We start from the raw sequence: 16,928 nt of genomic DNA, 5'->3' as shown, positions 1-16,928 counted from the left end.
CCCACAGCACCTTGCCCACCAAGCCAGAGCCATGTAGGCAGGGAAAAGGGCTTATTTCCAGCGTGGTCTGTTCCCTTTCTGTGGGTTAGCTGGCACTTTCCACTTGATAAAAGCTGCTGAACTTACCAGGAGTGTCAGGCCCAGGAATCTCCTAGCAATGGGACACCTACAAAATAGGCATTTTGTCACTTAGTCTGCCTTAGACACCTGTGAAAGTCTGACTATCTTGTCCTGCCTGGCTTCTGTGTGATCTTACTCATAAAGCACCTTGTCAAGCGAGACAGCTCATAAGCCCCTCTCCACATTCTCTCATTGTCCCAGCTTCTCTATTTTGGTTTCCTTTCTTTGAAATTCCGTAGGCTTAAATAGTGTTAAGCCTGAACCTGACAAAACAGCTGGCATCTTTCCTGTCAAAACCTCCCTGGATCCCATTCATTATGAGAAGTGCAGGCACTGTAATGTGAATGGCTTGTCAGAGAATCAGACCTCACAGGAATGTTTCCAATACACTTTTACAGAACAGATGTCCCACAACAAAAAATAACATTGCACATCCTGCACAAGCCTCACAGAGGTGTTGGAGGGCTCTGTAGAACAGCAGAAAGAAGTTTTCAGTTTATCTGTGCTCTTTAATGATGGCTTCAGTGCACCTGAGCAAATCAGCTAACAACAGGTCTCAGTTCTGAGGTGGCTAAGGCCTGATTTAAAAAAGAAATTTTCAGAAAAAAAAATTACAAAGAAGTTTGTCACACACTGCAAAATACCCTCCTAGTCGTGTGGGCAAGAAACAGAAGATAGCACTTCCCAAGCCATATATATATAAGCAATCAGTGCTTTTGTGCATTGAGCCCCCTGAAACCTGTGAGTACTTGAAACCTCTGAAAAGATGAGGCTGACCTCATGCTCTCAGATATGAATACAGCCTCATTCCTTGGCTTGATCTCAGCTGCTTTGTTGGTGTTTTTTGATGCATGGCAGTCACAGCCTTTACTTGGAGCTGCTTAATTTGGCCACTCCAGAGTTTTGCAAACCACAGCTTGTCAGTTGGTGCTGCTGGTCCTGCGTGTGAAATTATTTTCTACTCTGATAACCACTTCAAACATAATAAAAACTTGTCTTTCCTGGAAGATGCTCTAGTTTGCCAAATTCTTCTCAAGGTAAGCAATGGCATCAGGCAATATGCGTCACATATAAACATATCAGCCACATATGTCCAGATACTTTGCAGCTTCTCTCTGATACTGTATCCAAGATTTCATAAGTTAGATAAGAATAAATTGGCTTCATTTTTGAGACATTTTTTCTTTCTTGTCATGAAGTTGCACAACATAAGGCCTTGAGACAGCAAAGTAATGAATCAGTTTTCTGAGTCAAAGTACCTGTGCGGGCCTGCACTGTAAGTTGGCAGGTGGCTTCAACAGGTTGAAAATGTTTTCTGCATTTGAAAAGTCTTTTGGCCTTCCCTGAGCTGTTGGTGGCTTACAGCATGAATCTTCTATGCTTTGGAGATGTTCTGATATAATCCAGTTAGATTTCAAAATGAAGGCAAAAACCTGCTCAAACTTACATCTCCCATTTGACTGACTAGTCAAATTAAGCCACATCGGGTCCTGTGGGAGAGACCCGTTAAGCACTGATCTGACCAATACTGGGCTGAGGTTGCACTCCTCAGGTACTTAATCCACAGACTGGGCCTGTGCTTGAAGGTGAGCGGAGTGGGCCAGGGAAGGAGGTGGTGCTAGGCACGACTTGAGAAAACAAGGACAGAAGCCGCATGCAGAGAAAGAGGAAGGGAGAGCTATGCAGATTTCCAAGGGAAGATGAGAAGGTGTCTGCAGCCAGCAGTGAGAGAAAGAGTAGAAGCAAGCAATATCTGAGACCTTATGGGAGAAGAAAGTGTGTCTAAGGAACTGGGGGTCAATTTTGCAAGTAATATAAAGAGTCTTTGTTTTCCTATCCAACTGCTTTTTGCTTTTACAGTCCAAAATTTATTAGTGCAGTCCAAGACAATCACAAGCTTCATTAAAGCCGTGGGAGAATAAGCTGTCTGACTGAAGGGCTATCAAGTCCCTTTGTCTACCGCAAAGAGCAAGAGGCTGCAGAGCTGCTGCAAGCTACAGTGCACATGGCTCCAGCAACCTACAGCACTTCTTCTGCCAAAGGGATGGATGTACGAAAGGACCATGTTAGGTAGACTCAAAGGATCAACTCTCATCCTAGAGGAAACAGTCCTGTGGCCCAGATTTCCTGTAAATACTGAGGCTAGGTGGACAGTGCAGCTGGGTGGGACAATGTAAAGCAATACCCTTTAGATGTGCTTCAGCCTATAGGTATATCTTTATGTACTGTAGTGAGAAGAGACGAGTGTCAGGAATAACTGAGCTGTGTAAACAGATGCCTCTGCATGTCTAAAGCAAAGTACTCTAGTTCAGCCAACCTCCGATCAGACAAAAGCAAGTCCCGTGGCCTGCACCCATAGATGCAATGTTCAGCAGTGTGTATCCAGCACAAAATTTATGATTACTTGGAGTGCTGAGGGCTCCTTGCAACCAGACTGCAAAGCATCAGTTCTATAACCATCTCCTGAATGTTTGACCAGAGTATACTTCCTGTTCTCTGGCATATGGAATTGGATTTGAAGAACATTTTAATGCTTAAAAAATCTGTGCAGCATGTTCTACTTAGATTTACATGGAAAATGAGTTGTTTTTTCCATTATGTTAATTTTTCACAGCTCTGCTTGCCAGTTTTCAAGCTACTGAGGAGCCTGAGCATCTGTTCTTCTGGGCATCCATGCCATTTGCGGATTCTTTAAAAGCAGAAGACATGAAATACTCTTTTGAAAAATGACTGGATGTCTTCCAGGGTTGGAGTGGATTAATGAAACGGGCCCTCAAGCTACTGCTGGCATGATGTTGCAAGAACAGTAGGTTGAGGGCTTGTACATTCACTGCAAGGTTACCAGAGTATTCCCTGTACTAATCTAACTCCCCGTGGCACTGGGCAAGCAGGGGAGATGTCAGTCCTTCTAATAAACGGCAAGCTGGAAAAACAGTCTTGAATATGGCTGACAGCCTAGCTGCTTTTTAAAGATGAATTAGAACAAAGTCTGCTGATGTGGAAAACAAAACAAAGTTTTAACAAGGCAACCCTGCAAGGAAAATCTCTGAATAAAACCCTGATGGCATTTTTCAGCTAGTAATGTCAGATCCCTAAGTTTTTTGGCTGGCAAGAGAAGTATTCAACAGATGTCTGGGAATTAAGCCCAAGTTATGTGCCAATGATTGTCACTCTTTGGCTATCCCATCAAACTTTGCCCAAAAGTGTGGAGTTTTTTCAGGGTATTGCTTTTGGTCATTAGTGACTATCATAGGAAAGAGCACAGCTTATCAATTGTTGTTAATATCCAGGTAGGCATTAAATCTCAGACTGAAAGATTTTCTGTTGCAAAGCTTTACCGAATGTCATTTCTTCTGGACAGCTGAACTGAAGATTTCCCCAAGCATTTTCATTGCTTTATGTTTTGTGGGATATGCCATTTTTTTCATGGCAATTGCAAGTCTGGGAAAGGACGAAGTGGCTAGCAATATGATGTATAAATGCGTTGTCAGTGACTAAGATGCAGTCTGTATTTTAGCATTTGCTGTGGCTGTGTTGCCTGTACATCTTGGGCCACCATCATCGCACCAACGCAAGGAACCTCATAACCTCTAAGGTAGAGCAGGGCCTGAGAGTTGGGCTGCCAGACCCAATTTGGAAGATGCATAAAATCTGTGGTGGTTTCAGCCCCTGAGTCCTGCCTGGGGCTGCCCATTTCCATCCCTTGAGGATGCCCTCAGTGCAACCCAAAGAAGCAGAGATGGCAGAGCAATGCATGTAACACGCCACCAGTAGTACAGTGACAATATGCATATGGCATAACCCGGTCCTTCCTCAATGAACTGACTTAACATCAAGTTGGGAAGTGAACAGAAATGAATCATGCCACACTTCAGTGTATCTATCCTTTGGCTGGGATACAAAGCCATTAATCAAGCTCTTTTTTTCTTTTTTTTCTTTTTTTTTTTTTTAATTTTCATCAAGTTAGTCTTCCACAGACATTTTGTCTCTCTCCGTTTTTCCCTTTTTAATCACGTTAATGACAACAGCACTAAGATAAATGTGTTTACAGACTAGAACTGGGCTGGTATTTCCAATTCCTCTTCCCTGCAAACAATTACATGACTTCACCCCCTGGCTGCACAACAGAAGGACGAGAGGCGGCCAGCGGTGACGTCAGGCTGTGTGCAGGCAGTGACAGCTCCCACCTCGCTGCTGGCACGGCGAGAGCCCAAACACAGCGAGGGACACAGATGTCACACGCGTCTCTGCGGGCAGCAGGTTAAGCAGCAGGATTGGGGATGGATGCCTTCGTGCTTACCTTCAAACCCAAGGGCATCCATCCTGGACACTTCAGGCTGCTCAGGTGACTTTGGCAAATTCGCATGATACTGGGGCACCACAGCCTGGCTTCTCTGCGCAGTGCACACGTGGTGTTCAATACCCTGGACCTGGAGCACTTTAAGGTGTAGTAAACATTTGTGCCTGGTTCCTACAGGCCTTGCCAGCTACTTCCAACCTCCAAAGTGAAGAAATGGTAGCGAATCCCCTTCTAAACAAAGCGTTGAAGCAGTGAGCTCTGTGAGCATGTGGAGTCTAGCAATAACAGCGATTTCTTTCCTCCAGGTTTCAGACTTCGAGAGGGCAGAGGGGCAACTTAAGCTGTTTTATAGACATTTTCCTTATGACTGTGGAGGGAGGAAAAAGCCCAGGCCTATTTTCACTTCATAAATTCTTTGCTATTGCACAGATTGAGGACATTGACAATATCTTTGATTTTGAGCTCTGTTCTTCTGAGACACATCATCTCTTTTGTGGCTTTTGGTTTCAACTTCTGAAGGCCTGGAGTTTTTTATAAAGAGCTGGGCAGTGTGCTGTGGCTGCTCGAGTGCAGTGCCTGGGACCTGCCAGCTCTCCCAGCGGACACCCAGGACAGGACATAACAACCTAGGTGGTCTTTTTGAGTCAAAACTTTATGAATTGTGTGCACTTCTTACAGCAATTTTGAGTTTCACTGATTCAGGGTGCCCAGCAAATTTAGAAAGACAAATCCATGTTGGCTATTGCCATCCCACTTGCAGGGCAGTCTGACTACCCTTGCTCTTTACAAAAGAGTTACAAAAAATTACAAAAGTTCTAACTACAATAGTCTTTGAACTTAGAAATGTTTTTGAGCACACCACGTGGCAAGGCAATTTTTCCCTGACTTTTTCCTTTTCCCTTTTCTGTTCATTTATAGCCATGTGAAAGGTGAGGATTGGTGGTGCGTTTTGACACCTTCATGTAGTGTGAATTGCCAGCCCTGGAGGAAGTCACTCCTGTCCCCTCACTTGATCCCAAAATGTGACTTTCTGAATCTCTCTTTTAGAACCTCAAGCATCCATCTGTGATTGCTTCCTGGATTGTAGTCACGAATCTTACAGTGCCTATGACTTGGACAGTGCAAGGTTAATGCAGGTTTTAACACGCATTAGAGGAATGCAGAAAATAAAGCATATAGACTTATCAGTGAAGTAGGTCACTGTGTACTCTTTCACATTCACTCAAGTGCTGAATGTAGTGTGTAGGAATAAGAAACAACAGCAGACTGCAGAAACCAAAAGCTCCCTGCAGCTGTGTACAAATAAAAACGCCAAATCCGAGATTCAGCTTTACACTTCCCTCCCTCTTGGCTTCTTACAAGATTTTAAATAATAAGAGAAACATGTGGTTCCACCTGACAAATTTCACATTGTCCTAGGGATTTAAAGTTACTGTGGACTATATAGTAGAGGGACACAACAAAACACAATTAACTGGGACACTATAAAAAAAAATCCACTCCGTTGCTTCCCCTGAGAAAGCCTTTACAAAAGCAGAATAGAGAAAAATGAAAATTTGCACAAATAAAGAGAGAAACTGATGTCAGGAAAGCACATGCCTTTAGCCAAAGAGTCTTTTCAGTGAACTGTGATTACTTTTCATAGATCCCCAATTCACCAATGTGCAGAATCACCAGCTCCACCCACGAGACCAGCAGAAGTGTTTACAAGGCATTTCGGTACTAGGGAATACAGAGCTCTCATGTAGAAAGGTCAGATCCCAGCATGAAAATCCGTGATAGCACACTGTGATCAAAGCGAATATCTATATAAAAATGTGCATAATTCCAAGTTGTTGTACATGTCAACAAATTAGAGACACCCTGCTGATATTGTCTTTCCGGTGCCTCTGTAGCAAAATGTAATTTAAAATTCAAAACATCGCTATCATTTCCAAATCGATCTCCTCCAAGCTTTCTTTTCATCCTAGAAGAAAGAGGTGAGAAGGATTTAGCTTTGTGAAAATGGAATTTCTTGAGGTTTTTGTATTTATTTTCTAACCTTTGCTCTAAAGACCCAACTCCTAACAGCTTTGCAATTGGAACTTTTTGCATCTTTAAAACAAGTGGGATTTGCCCCATAACTTAATGAGCTAAGCTAGGTTACTTCTAATGTGAACATCATACACTATTAAAAGATGAAGAAAAAAAAATCAAAAGTGTCTAGGTGACCTAATGATGTCAGGTCTGTAGGAAATAAACTTTAAAGTCACTGTTGAGAGGAGGTTCTGTTTCCAAGCCCTGTAGACTATGTATGACTAGAGATTATGCACAGAGGAAGTTTGTGGATTTCCATCTCACCTATCTGGATGAAAAAAACATCTGAATCTACTGCTGTCTTTGCTGTCCCTGCTGCTGACTACTTTGCAAGAACATTTGAGATGAGTGTATTCAACTTTTACTATTTCTTTTGCCTTATTTTATCCCAGAACTTGTCAGTTTCAATGGGAAAAATCTCAGAGCATATCAGAAGAATGTCAGACTTGAACTAGTAACTACCATACATCAAAGCTTTCACTAATCTGAGTTCTCATAGTGCCTAGACTAGTGATGCTTCATTACACCAAGAGATGAAGAATAGGGATAATTTCATGTTATAGCATTGATGATCTTTGATGGTTATCACCACTGTATAATTTTTAGCTAGACGTTTCTTTGCACTTAAAATTAAAGAATCAGTAATATAAAAACAGCAGTTTGTATCTACTATTCCAAAGGTAGCTGCTTGCTTTGGCATTGGCCTTGAGTACTAATCAGAAAGAAGTTAAGCCACAAATGTTTGGAGAGAAAGAACTGAAGCATTTCTGTCTGCTCCACAGGTCTGATCTGCACACTGAATTATACCATTTTAACTAAACTGAACCACGACTGCAGTTCCAAGGGCAAACTCTCTAACACTGGCAAATCCTGCCCTGTATCAGTTCGGGTCCAGTAAAATTGCTGGCAGCCATGTAAGCAGATACACACACATGAATTTAGTTAAATGTGATTGATATCGTTAACCTGTCTTCAAACAGGATTTTGTTAGTGAGTGGACAGGTCTTCAAAAAGACATCAGTAGACTACAAACTTTAGTGAGAAGCCATTATATTTCACTGGAGAAGAATCTTCCATCAGGATTCACCAAATGGATACAAATCCCAGGTTGACACTATTGTCCTATTTTCTGTAATAATTCCTTGGCACCAGTGTGCATTTTACAGTCATGTCAGGACCCTGATTTGATATCATGTGAAGCTGAACTGATGATGTGGTGAACAGCTGAGGAACTGAGCTGGGCTCTCCTTGCTCGACAGCCTGCTGGGAAGCTGAGTCTCATCTCAGCCAGCTTCAGCTCAGACAACCTAGGCATCTGCAAAGCAGTCTGCAGGGAACTTTGTGCTGCAATGTCTGCACCATTTCTGGTATTCAAGACACCTTCTTTAAGGCAAGCTTATGTATCTGCACCATACTGTGGTCTATAGCATAGATGTTCCCCTGGAAATCTAATTTCCTTGAGGAAATTAGATGAAGACATAAAAAGAAGGCAGAATAAATCTGCCTTTGTCCCTGGCTATATTTAGTTTTGCATTAGATTTCCAAAAACTCAATTGAAACTTCAGTTACTCTCCACCAACTCCCAAAGGAAAAGAAACCAAACCAAAACCTTAAACTATCCTTCAAATTTTCTAGCCCATTCAAGGGTTTGGCAGAGCTCAGTCTTGCTTCTGAAATGTAATGATATCCCAGTGGGCAATAGCTCATTCACTACTACCTTCTCCTCCAAGACTTCTGAAGGTTTAAAAGACCAAGAATGTCCAATCAATATTAAGATTTTTTTGATATTTTTTCCAGAGTTAATTTCCTGTTCTCCTTTCATGCAAAAAGTTACCTGGGCCAAGCACGGCACCTGATTGGCCTGGCATGCCTTTCCACATAATATAATCAGACCAGAAGCTATTCAGGGAGGATTATTACCAACCAAAAGCAAAGGTTTACTATGGAGAACATCCAAAAGAAATTTCCTTTTTCTCACCACAATTTTATATGGGTTTAAAATCCATATTCATCAGCACTTTTGTACATGATTTTTACAAGGCAGGGCATTATAACTGTCATTGCCCTGGTGTTTTTTGTTATTATTTTAAACAGTTTGATTGATTACTAAGCATAATGTGTTCTCCATAATTCCCTCTATGTGTAAGAAGGAATGTGATTTACCAAGGTTTTGAAATATTGCAAGCAGTCTGATCATGACCAAGGCTCCTTACTCATCACCCCTTAGTGCATGTGAAGGGCTAACATTGCCTATACAGACCTGTGAAACATCAAAGTTTGGAAGAGAACAAAAGAAAAGTGAGGTTCTGCCTCAGGCTGTAGTACAATTTGAGCTCTGCTTATTCCTTGTGCACTGGGAGTTCACATGCAGTGAGGTTGCCCCTTCCTGGTTTGTCCTGGGTAGAACTATCCTCCTCAGATAGTCCTTTTAGGATGGGGCATTGTTTCTAGAATGGCAGAACTGATCTTGTAATGGGCATAAAACTGAACGCTCACCTGCTTCAGGGGAGCTGGTGTTCAGTCCTTAACTTCCAATTCTGACTGATGACTGAATGTTATAAAAGAGGGAGAATGGTTTATACGTCCCGTTGTGTACCTCTAGCTCTTAGCCCTCTTTCCTGTGCCTCCAAGCTTCCATTGGTATTCATGAGGGCACTATTGTTTCTAAAGCCCTGTGAAGGCTCTAAGCAGTCCAGCCTTCCAGTTCTCCACAGCCACTTACCCAAATCCGTCACAAGTCTGAACACCACTGTGCTGCTCCACAGCTGACTGAAAAGAAGATGTCTCTTAGATAAAGGGTCTCACCTCATCAAAGCCACAAATCACACTGAACTCGACATGTTCTACCTTCTCCCAGGTAAGGAGAGATGCTGAAAAGGGAATTTTGCCACCAGGATCAAGGATTTCCATCACTGACACTGACTCCTTATTGACATGTTTTTTAAGATATGTTGTATAGGGACAGATGGTGTAATTGAGGCATCAGGAGAGTCCTGATTGATTTCTGACATCTCAGTCAAGGGACTCCTGTTTTACTGGAGCTTGGGTTGGATGCCCAAAAGTTGGCTAGTATGAATACCCTCCTCCTCTGTCCTGCTCCATAGAATTCGAGTTCCCCTCTTTTAATACTCCTCTGCAACTCCCCTGCAAGGTACCATCAGCTGCACTTAGGTCTAGTTCAACTCTGGATTTGAATTAAGATTTGACTTTAAATCCTGACCCAGAATTCATGATCTCATTCCATACAATCCCAGAGTGCTCTTTCTAGGTAAGAAATTCCTAAAGAGCTAAAATTTAGCATGAAAGAAATGGAAAATCGGAGAAGAGCATGAACTGACCTAGGAAAACAGAGCAACAATCTTATTGGATAGCAGTTTAAACAGCTTTCCAGAGTAATTTTGACAGTTCTTTCTCCATAGACTGGACTGAAATTTCAGTAATCTAATTACCGCATCAGTTGTCACCACACAACTACCATTACACATCCACTACTTCGATGCCACATACAAAACTGTTCGTAGATATGTGCCAACAGGCCGCATAGTTCTTGCGTCATCTCTTCTAGACCCTTTGGAAACATTTTCTCATCCTATGTCAAGAGTCTATTCCACTAGTCGAGTGATGACTTCTATATGTAATACCTGGGTAGGAAGAGTTGCATCAGTTAATCCAGCTTTGAAGCTCCAACCAAGATCTGGCTTTTCAGTGTTAGCTATGAAGGAATTGCCTCTGACTTGCTCTGTACTGAGGACTAAGCATTAGCCTATCTGCCATCGGTCTTCTGCAATGGCTCTTGCAGTCATGTTTCATTCTGCATTGTCTCCTCCTGAGAAGTCCTTTTACTGGCCTAGGATTCTTAAGGGACAGTGATCAGCATCATATAAGTCCAGTACCATTTTCTGTTTTGCAGGCAATTTCAGCATTTTGGGATGTTTTTTCACTTTGAACTGGACCAAAACCTAATTCCTGAAAGATGGAATTTCAAGGAAATAAAATGAAATTCAGTGCTTGGGAAAACTGTACTTGGGGGCTTCAGAGCCCCATTTTGTCCCCATTTTGGGACACTGTCCTTATATGCTAGTGGGTTGTTCCATTACTCCTATCTCCAGATAGGAGCACAGCAGGTAGCATAGCAATGTCATGCAGTGCAATGACCAGATTATTCCATTGAGGTTTGGACAAAACAGTGACAGGAAGAAAATATAGTGGTAACTGGGCAGGATCACTGAATCCATGAGCCGTTTATTATTTCCTGGTGTCAAATACAAATGTGACCTCATGTTGTTGACTGGTAGCTGTAAATCAAAATAATAGGAAAATGCTCAGAGATGTTACAAGAGCTGTCCAGATGCTGCAAAGAGGGATGGTGTGATTAGGTGTGGTCATAAGCAGTTCAGAATTGAACAGAAACCCAGTCTACTGTCTGTGATTGCCTTCTCAAGGAGAATTGGATTTGGCTTTCACTGCCTTTTAGCTACTTCTAAAGATATTTTTCTACTCCACAGGCCTCAGAACCTTCCATTATTTTGTTCAGTTTTTTCAACTACACTTCTCATATGAAAATTAGATGTATTTTTGACCTAGAAATGTGAATTTGTAGAGCCATGGAGTAAGTAAGCACATCTTGATAATATATCATAAGCATAGATTTGTATGAGTTCAGACAGCATAGATGCAGCCAAAGACAAATGCAAACCAGGCCCAGCTTCTGAATTGGCCTAAGGAACCACACTGGATCCAGCACTTGGCATCCCACATGCTGTGTGTCTTCAAACCAGGATACTGGACAGCAGGCTGGAAGTAGAGGTCAGACCAGGCTTCCCACAAGATTATTTCAAACCACCACATGTTCTTATGCCCTACGCTCCACATTAACGGCCTGCTATCCAGCAAAGACAGATTCTCTGTAAAACGGGGAAGGATTAGAAGGAGAGGTATGATCCTTTTCGTATCCATCCTGTTTCAAATGTTGGCCTGCCTAGATCCAAATCTATTCAAAACAGAGCAGCCATCAGATTGTTCTCATTTACCTGTAGTTACTATTAGCCCTTCAGGCTATTCTGCAAGCTCGTTTTGGGGCACAGGCACACCAGAGCCCTGTCCTGTCTGCCCCTTGCCATGTCCTGCACCATTTTAAACCTTTGTAGAGTTCAACAAGTGTATAGCTACAGCTTTGGGCCCAGAGTGACAGAGAAACCAGTGTGACCATAGTGAGAGCTACTGATGTTCTACTCTCCTGAATCTCTGAAAATCAGAGGTAACCCCTGACCCTTTTCCCTGGCTGCTATTGCTCTGGGCTCCCCGTTTTATTCTGTAAATACCTGGAACAAAGTGGAAATGTTTTATGCTGTAAAACAGGGCTAGAAATGCCTTTCTGCTTCCCAGCACAGGGGACCAGGACGTGGTTCCCCACCTTGGAGGAAGACCCAGAGCACCCTCAGCAGGGACACGCTCTGCTCCGTAGGGCGTGTGAGAGATGGAGGCACCTCACTTGTTCAGGATACTCACTGCCCTCTCCATCTTGCTGTTTATCCTGGAGATACTCCTCAGATTGCCACAGTGCAGATGACATGGCATGTGTAGTATGGTCCTGCAGACAGCGACCTTGAGGTCTTACCGGGGCTGGAAAGCAGGATGAGAGTCTCAGACTGACTACCATGGCCACTTTTAAGGCCCTAATATTTTCCCTTGCCCATCTCCTGGTTTTCTGCCAAGCCTGCAGTTGTGGTCTTCAGTTGGTTGGAGGGACACAGAGCGAGCAGGCCATATACAGAATAGGCAAAAAGCTTCACTGAAAGGTTTCACAGTCAGCAACGTCCTGTTTCCTGGAGAACATGACCGAAAAGCCCACAGAAAAGTTATTTCTCTTCCCACTAGCAGGAGGGGACATCCTGCTAGCTAGCACCAATTTTTCTTCTTTCTCTCTCTCTTTTTTTTCTTTTTAATCCAAATACCACAGGGTTAGCTAAGTATCAACTTACTGAGCACACGGGGACCATTGCTATAAAAATACTCTAATGTGGCCGAATCGCTGCAGGATTATTGTCAAAATGCTTGATATGACGTTGTAAAACTTCCTGGCCAGACTGCTCGAGCACATTTGCTGGGCGCCTAGCTGGGCTGCAGCCCGTGCCCTGCCGCGTGGCAGAGCAGCACACCGTGTCCTGCTCCCACAGGCAGACACAGGCATTGGCTGGGAGGGCTCAAGCCTGGCAGGGTGCAGACCTTTCCTTCTCCCCTCCTCTCGCTGCAGAGCCGGGGCTCGTCAGCCTGCACCGCAGGCGCCCGCTCCGCCGTGGGGCTGGGATGTCACACTCTCCACCCCATCCCCCAAAGGGTCCTCAGGCCATCAGTTCCCAGGGAGGCAGTGTGGGCCTGCGCTCAGCTTGTACTCCTTTCTCAGCCAGCTTGAAAGCTGATAGTGTGTTACTGAATGATGGGTATCATTATATTGCCTGTTAGCAGCTTACTGTATCTTTAACCACCTCTGTTGCATGCCTGCTGTTTTCTTTATCCAGTTCACCTGCCTCTTGCTCGTAAAGGAGCTGATCCCAAAGCCACCAAGTCAATATGGATTGCAGTGATTTTTGAGTCAGGTCTTCCTTGAGTATCTTTTTCATTTTTTTTTGTTCACTGCAGCGCTTCATAATGTCTCCTCTCTAACCATATCACATTCCCCTATCATGACACTAACATGTCACTCTTTTACTGCTCTCTTGAGCTCTCTGATTTATGTATTCCTTTCCTGTCTGCTTTCTCTACATCCCTACTTCTCTGTTATTCTCATTTCCAGGTTTCTGTTTTCATTCCAGGGAATAAAAAGAGCAATGGGGGCATTGTTGCCTAGAGAAAAAGAGGGATTTTTACAGCAGAAGTGACGGTCCAAAACAATTCCATGAAAGAGACTGACAGGTAAAAACATGGATGTAAGTTCATGTTGCTACACCAGCTGCAATATAGGTATAGCAATCTAGAACAGGTGAAGAGATTCAGTCCCTACAATAATTGATCTGAGACTCCATAGTGGGCCTGGCTTTGAGACAGTGTATAGAGGGTTGAGACTCTCAGGAATGGATTCCAAACTCCCCATGCCAATATGTCAAACAAGGTATCCTGTTATGGCAATCTTTTCAATATTCTATTTCCAGACTTGGACAGCACCCTTCCATTGAGTACTAGAACAGCTCTTAAGTATTAGATCTTTTCTATGTATAGGTCTGTTTTGAAAGATTGGAGTGAGGCTGAATCTTCAACTACAAAAACAAAAAACTTTTTCCTTCAACCTACGGGTTCAACCTATTTATGCAAACATGAATGAGCCAGTGAAAAAGATGGGAAGCAAGAAAAGGCTGAAACAACTGGATAAACAATCAGTGTAGACGTTTAAAGGAATAAACAATGTTTAAATGAATAAACAAAGGAAATAAGACATTAGGTTTAAATCACAAGATCTGAAGATCTGAACACAGCTGTTTGTGCAAAGACAGGTAAGCTTTAATAATGATAAGGGATATCTGATCAAAACATAAGTGGTGGAAAGAACAGACATTAGAGAACTAGACTATGGTTAAGACAGACTAGCCACATTTGCATTTGGAAGAGCAAGGTGACTAGCTCTCATCTTTTGTGAGCTTGTGCAAGTTGGTACTCCCATATAGCTGGGGAACGCTTCAAGGCAATTTCAACATGAGACTTGAATTTATGAGAGCAGGTTTGGATGCATGCTGTGCTTTTGGCTTCCCACAACGTTCTCCTGAATGTTGAGGTATTTCAGGGGAAAAGAGTCTTCTGAGTTTAAAGAAAAAGGTAGTGAACTACAAAACTGCTGATTTACCACCCTTTGGGCGATTTGAGTTTCTCCCACAATGTTGCAAAGATAGACTTAGTCCTTCTGGCATGGAAATGCCTTTAGCACAAGAGATTTCACTTTGGTGAAATGAGGATACACACCTCTGAGCCAGCAGCATTTGATGAGATTCATTCTGGCACTATTGACCTTCTCACTGCAAGAGGGTGGGATATTATGATAATGACTAGAAAAGCTCTATTTTCATGCTGATATTTAGTCTTGCTTTCCAAGTCACAAAACTTACCAGACTTAATATTCCTTCCTGTAAACATCCCTTTAAATAAAACTTTTGTGTGTATGTGTGTGTGACAGGAAAAATTAGTCTTGTACTTTTCATTGATGTCAGAACACAGGAACCATCGAAGTTCAAGCCATAAATTCTCTGTGGAAGCCAAAACCACTGAGCTGCAGAGCCCTGCTCAGGAGTTAGAGATGTTCTGGGAACCCAGCTTCAGGATGCCTGGAAGGTGTTGGGAATGTGATGCAACTCAGCCAAGGGCTTTCTGGCTCTCATGAGTTGTACTCCAGAGTGGAAGAGATGGAGAATCAACATTACCCAGACCCAAAGAATCCCATCCTCTGTTCAGAAAGCCTTTTTTCTTTTTTTCACAACACAAAATCTGTCAGATTTCTTTCCTCCAAGAATGGAGGACTAAATCTGACCTTTCCACCCAGCTCTGCACTGGTCCTGCAGGCTGCTGGACCTTGTCTCAGCAAATACGGCATCCTATGAATACAGGAAAGGCAGCTGGAACAGGCCGAATGGGACATCTTTTAAGGAGAACTGGTCTGATCAAAAGCAAATGGGAAGTGGTAAGGAAAGAACAGGACTGCTCAGGACTATCCTACTTCTACATGCCTCGACTAACACACACAACCTCTGAAAGGAAGACAAGTACTTAGGGCTGTAGAGCAACATCTCACCCCCATACACCTTCTGCCAAGGAGAGAGAAACTGCTCAGGTAGGGATTGCGGGTGCTCAGCGGGGCTGCACCTCTCCGGGAGCTGCCAGCATGGAGAAAGCTCCCACCACTCCCTGCCTCTGGCCATCCACCTCCTCAAGGAGCTGCAGGTGTGCAAAGCTCTCACACCAGGCAGTGTCCCAGGGCAAAGAGAAAGGTTTGCTGATTGCTAGAATATTTGGGTGATCCAGCACGCCACGGATTCATTTTCTAACACTTGAAAAAGGCATTTCCTTTTGAAAGGATTGGGAAGTTATTTGAGAAGAAAGAACACTTGGAAACATTTTTAAAAGGTCAAAATCAAAATAAACATTTGGAAAATAGAGAATTTGCTCACCCAGTCTGAAATGTTCGTTTCCTTTGGATTCGCTGCTTAGATTTTTTTTTTTTTCCAGGGCTTCAACATTTCTTCTTTTCTGGTCAGAAAAGAATGCCAAATCTTGACAGTTCTTGTGGGGCAGGATGAACCTCTCCCACTTGGCCCCTCTGTGCGTGCATCATTCATATGAGAAATGGGTCTCTGGACTGTAAACCAATTGAGCAATTTGCTTCCAGAAGGAAACCACCACAAGAGTAGAAAAAGATGTTGAGAACAAAAGTCATTGTTCAATGTGATAAAGGAAATCGGTGTTGAAAACTGCTTCCACTGTATTACAGCTTTTTTATTTAAAAACAGAAGTCCCAGTCCTCCACAAACCTGACCTAAAGCTTATCTTTCCCTTAGTCATGTATCGCTTGAATTCTATAGATTTTACCCTCCCTGCAGTTTCTCTGACTTCACTTGTCAGGTCCATGGGGTAGGGATGTATTTGATACATGTAATACAGAGCACAGCGGGCTACTGCTCCCTGATGCAGGCACTATACCAGTACAGATAATAAATAAAGAGGAACGTGCCAAGTCATACAAGAATTAGAACTTTGAAGTTTCCTATCTTTCTGTTATTCTCATTGCAATTTTAATATAGTTATTTAGAAGTCAATATATTTCACCCTTGCTGCTCACTAAATATTCTTAGATCAGCAGAGATGTAGAGCTGCTGAACATGGTTAAAATGAGAAGGAATAATAGAATTGTTTGCCAAGCAGATGTAGAGCATTATTACTAATTTCTTGTTTTTCATCATTCCTCCCAAGCTAAGTAAAAATCAAATCATTGAAGTCTAAAGCTGGTAATAAACCTCAAAGCATTTGGAATCAAAAACAAAAGAGTAATTCTGTGTCTGCAATCATCCTGTAATTTGTCCTTTAGCCTTAACGTGTTTGTTTTCCTTGGCTTTATTCTTAAAACATCTCTATCTCAAAAGCTATCTTTTGAAGAGTGGGGATTTCTAAGGTATTGGCTGTGCCCTCCGTCTGACCCTGCGAAGGGAATGGTCTGAGAAGGCTGGGAAGTCTTTGGGTTTGACACACACTGCTGTCAGCGAGTTAGCTGTCAGTTAGCCTGCATTTTTTCTCACTATCCGAGATCTCAAGCAAAAAGAAGCCATAACCAATACTATGGTCTCACTGTTGTGCAAGTTTCTAAATGCCCAGCTATGCATCTGTGTATTTGAGATGCTGCCATGCAAAGCTTCAGATTTTCAGACCTATTGCTTCCCTATTTTTGCTTAATTTATAA

Source organism: Tinamus guttatus, unplaced genomic scaffold (genome assembly GCF_059628265.1).
Source record: "Tinamus guttatus ecotype Peru unplaced genomic scaffold, ASM5962826v1 Tinamus_guttatus_pri_ptg000716l, whole genome shotgun sequence".
In the NCBI taxonomy this organism is placed as follows: Eukaryota; Metazoa; Chordata; class Aves; order Tinamiformes; family Tinamidae; genus Tinamus; species Tinamus guttatus.
The sequence above is the reverse complement of the archived record's forward strand: the minus strand, read 5'-3'. Positions refer to the sequence as shown.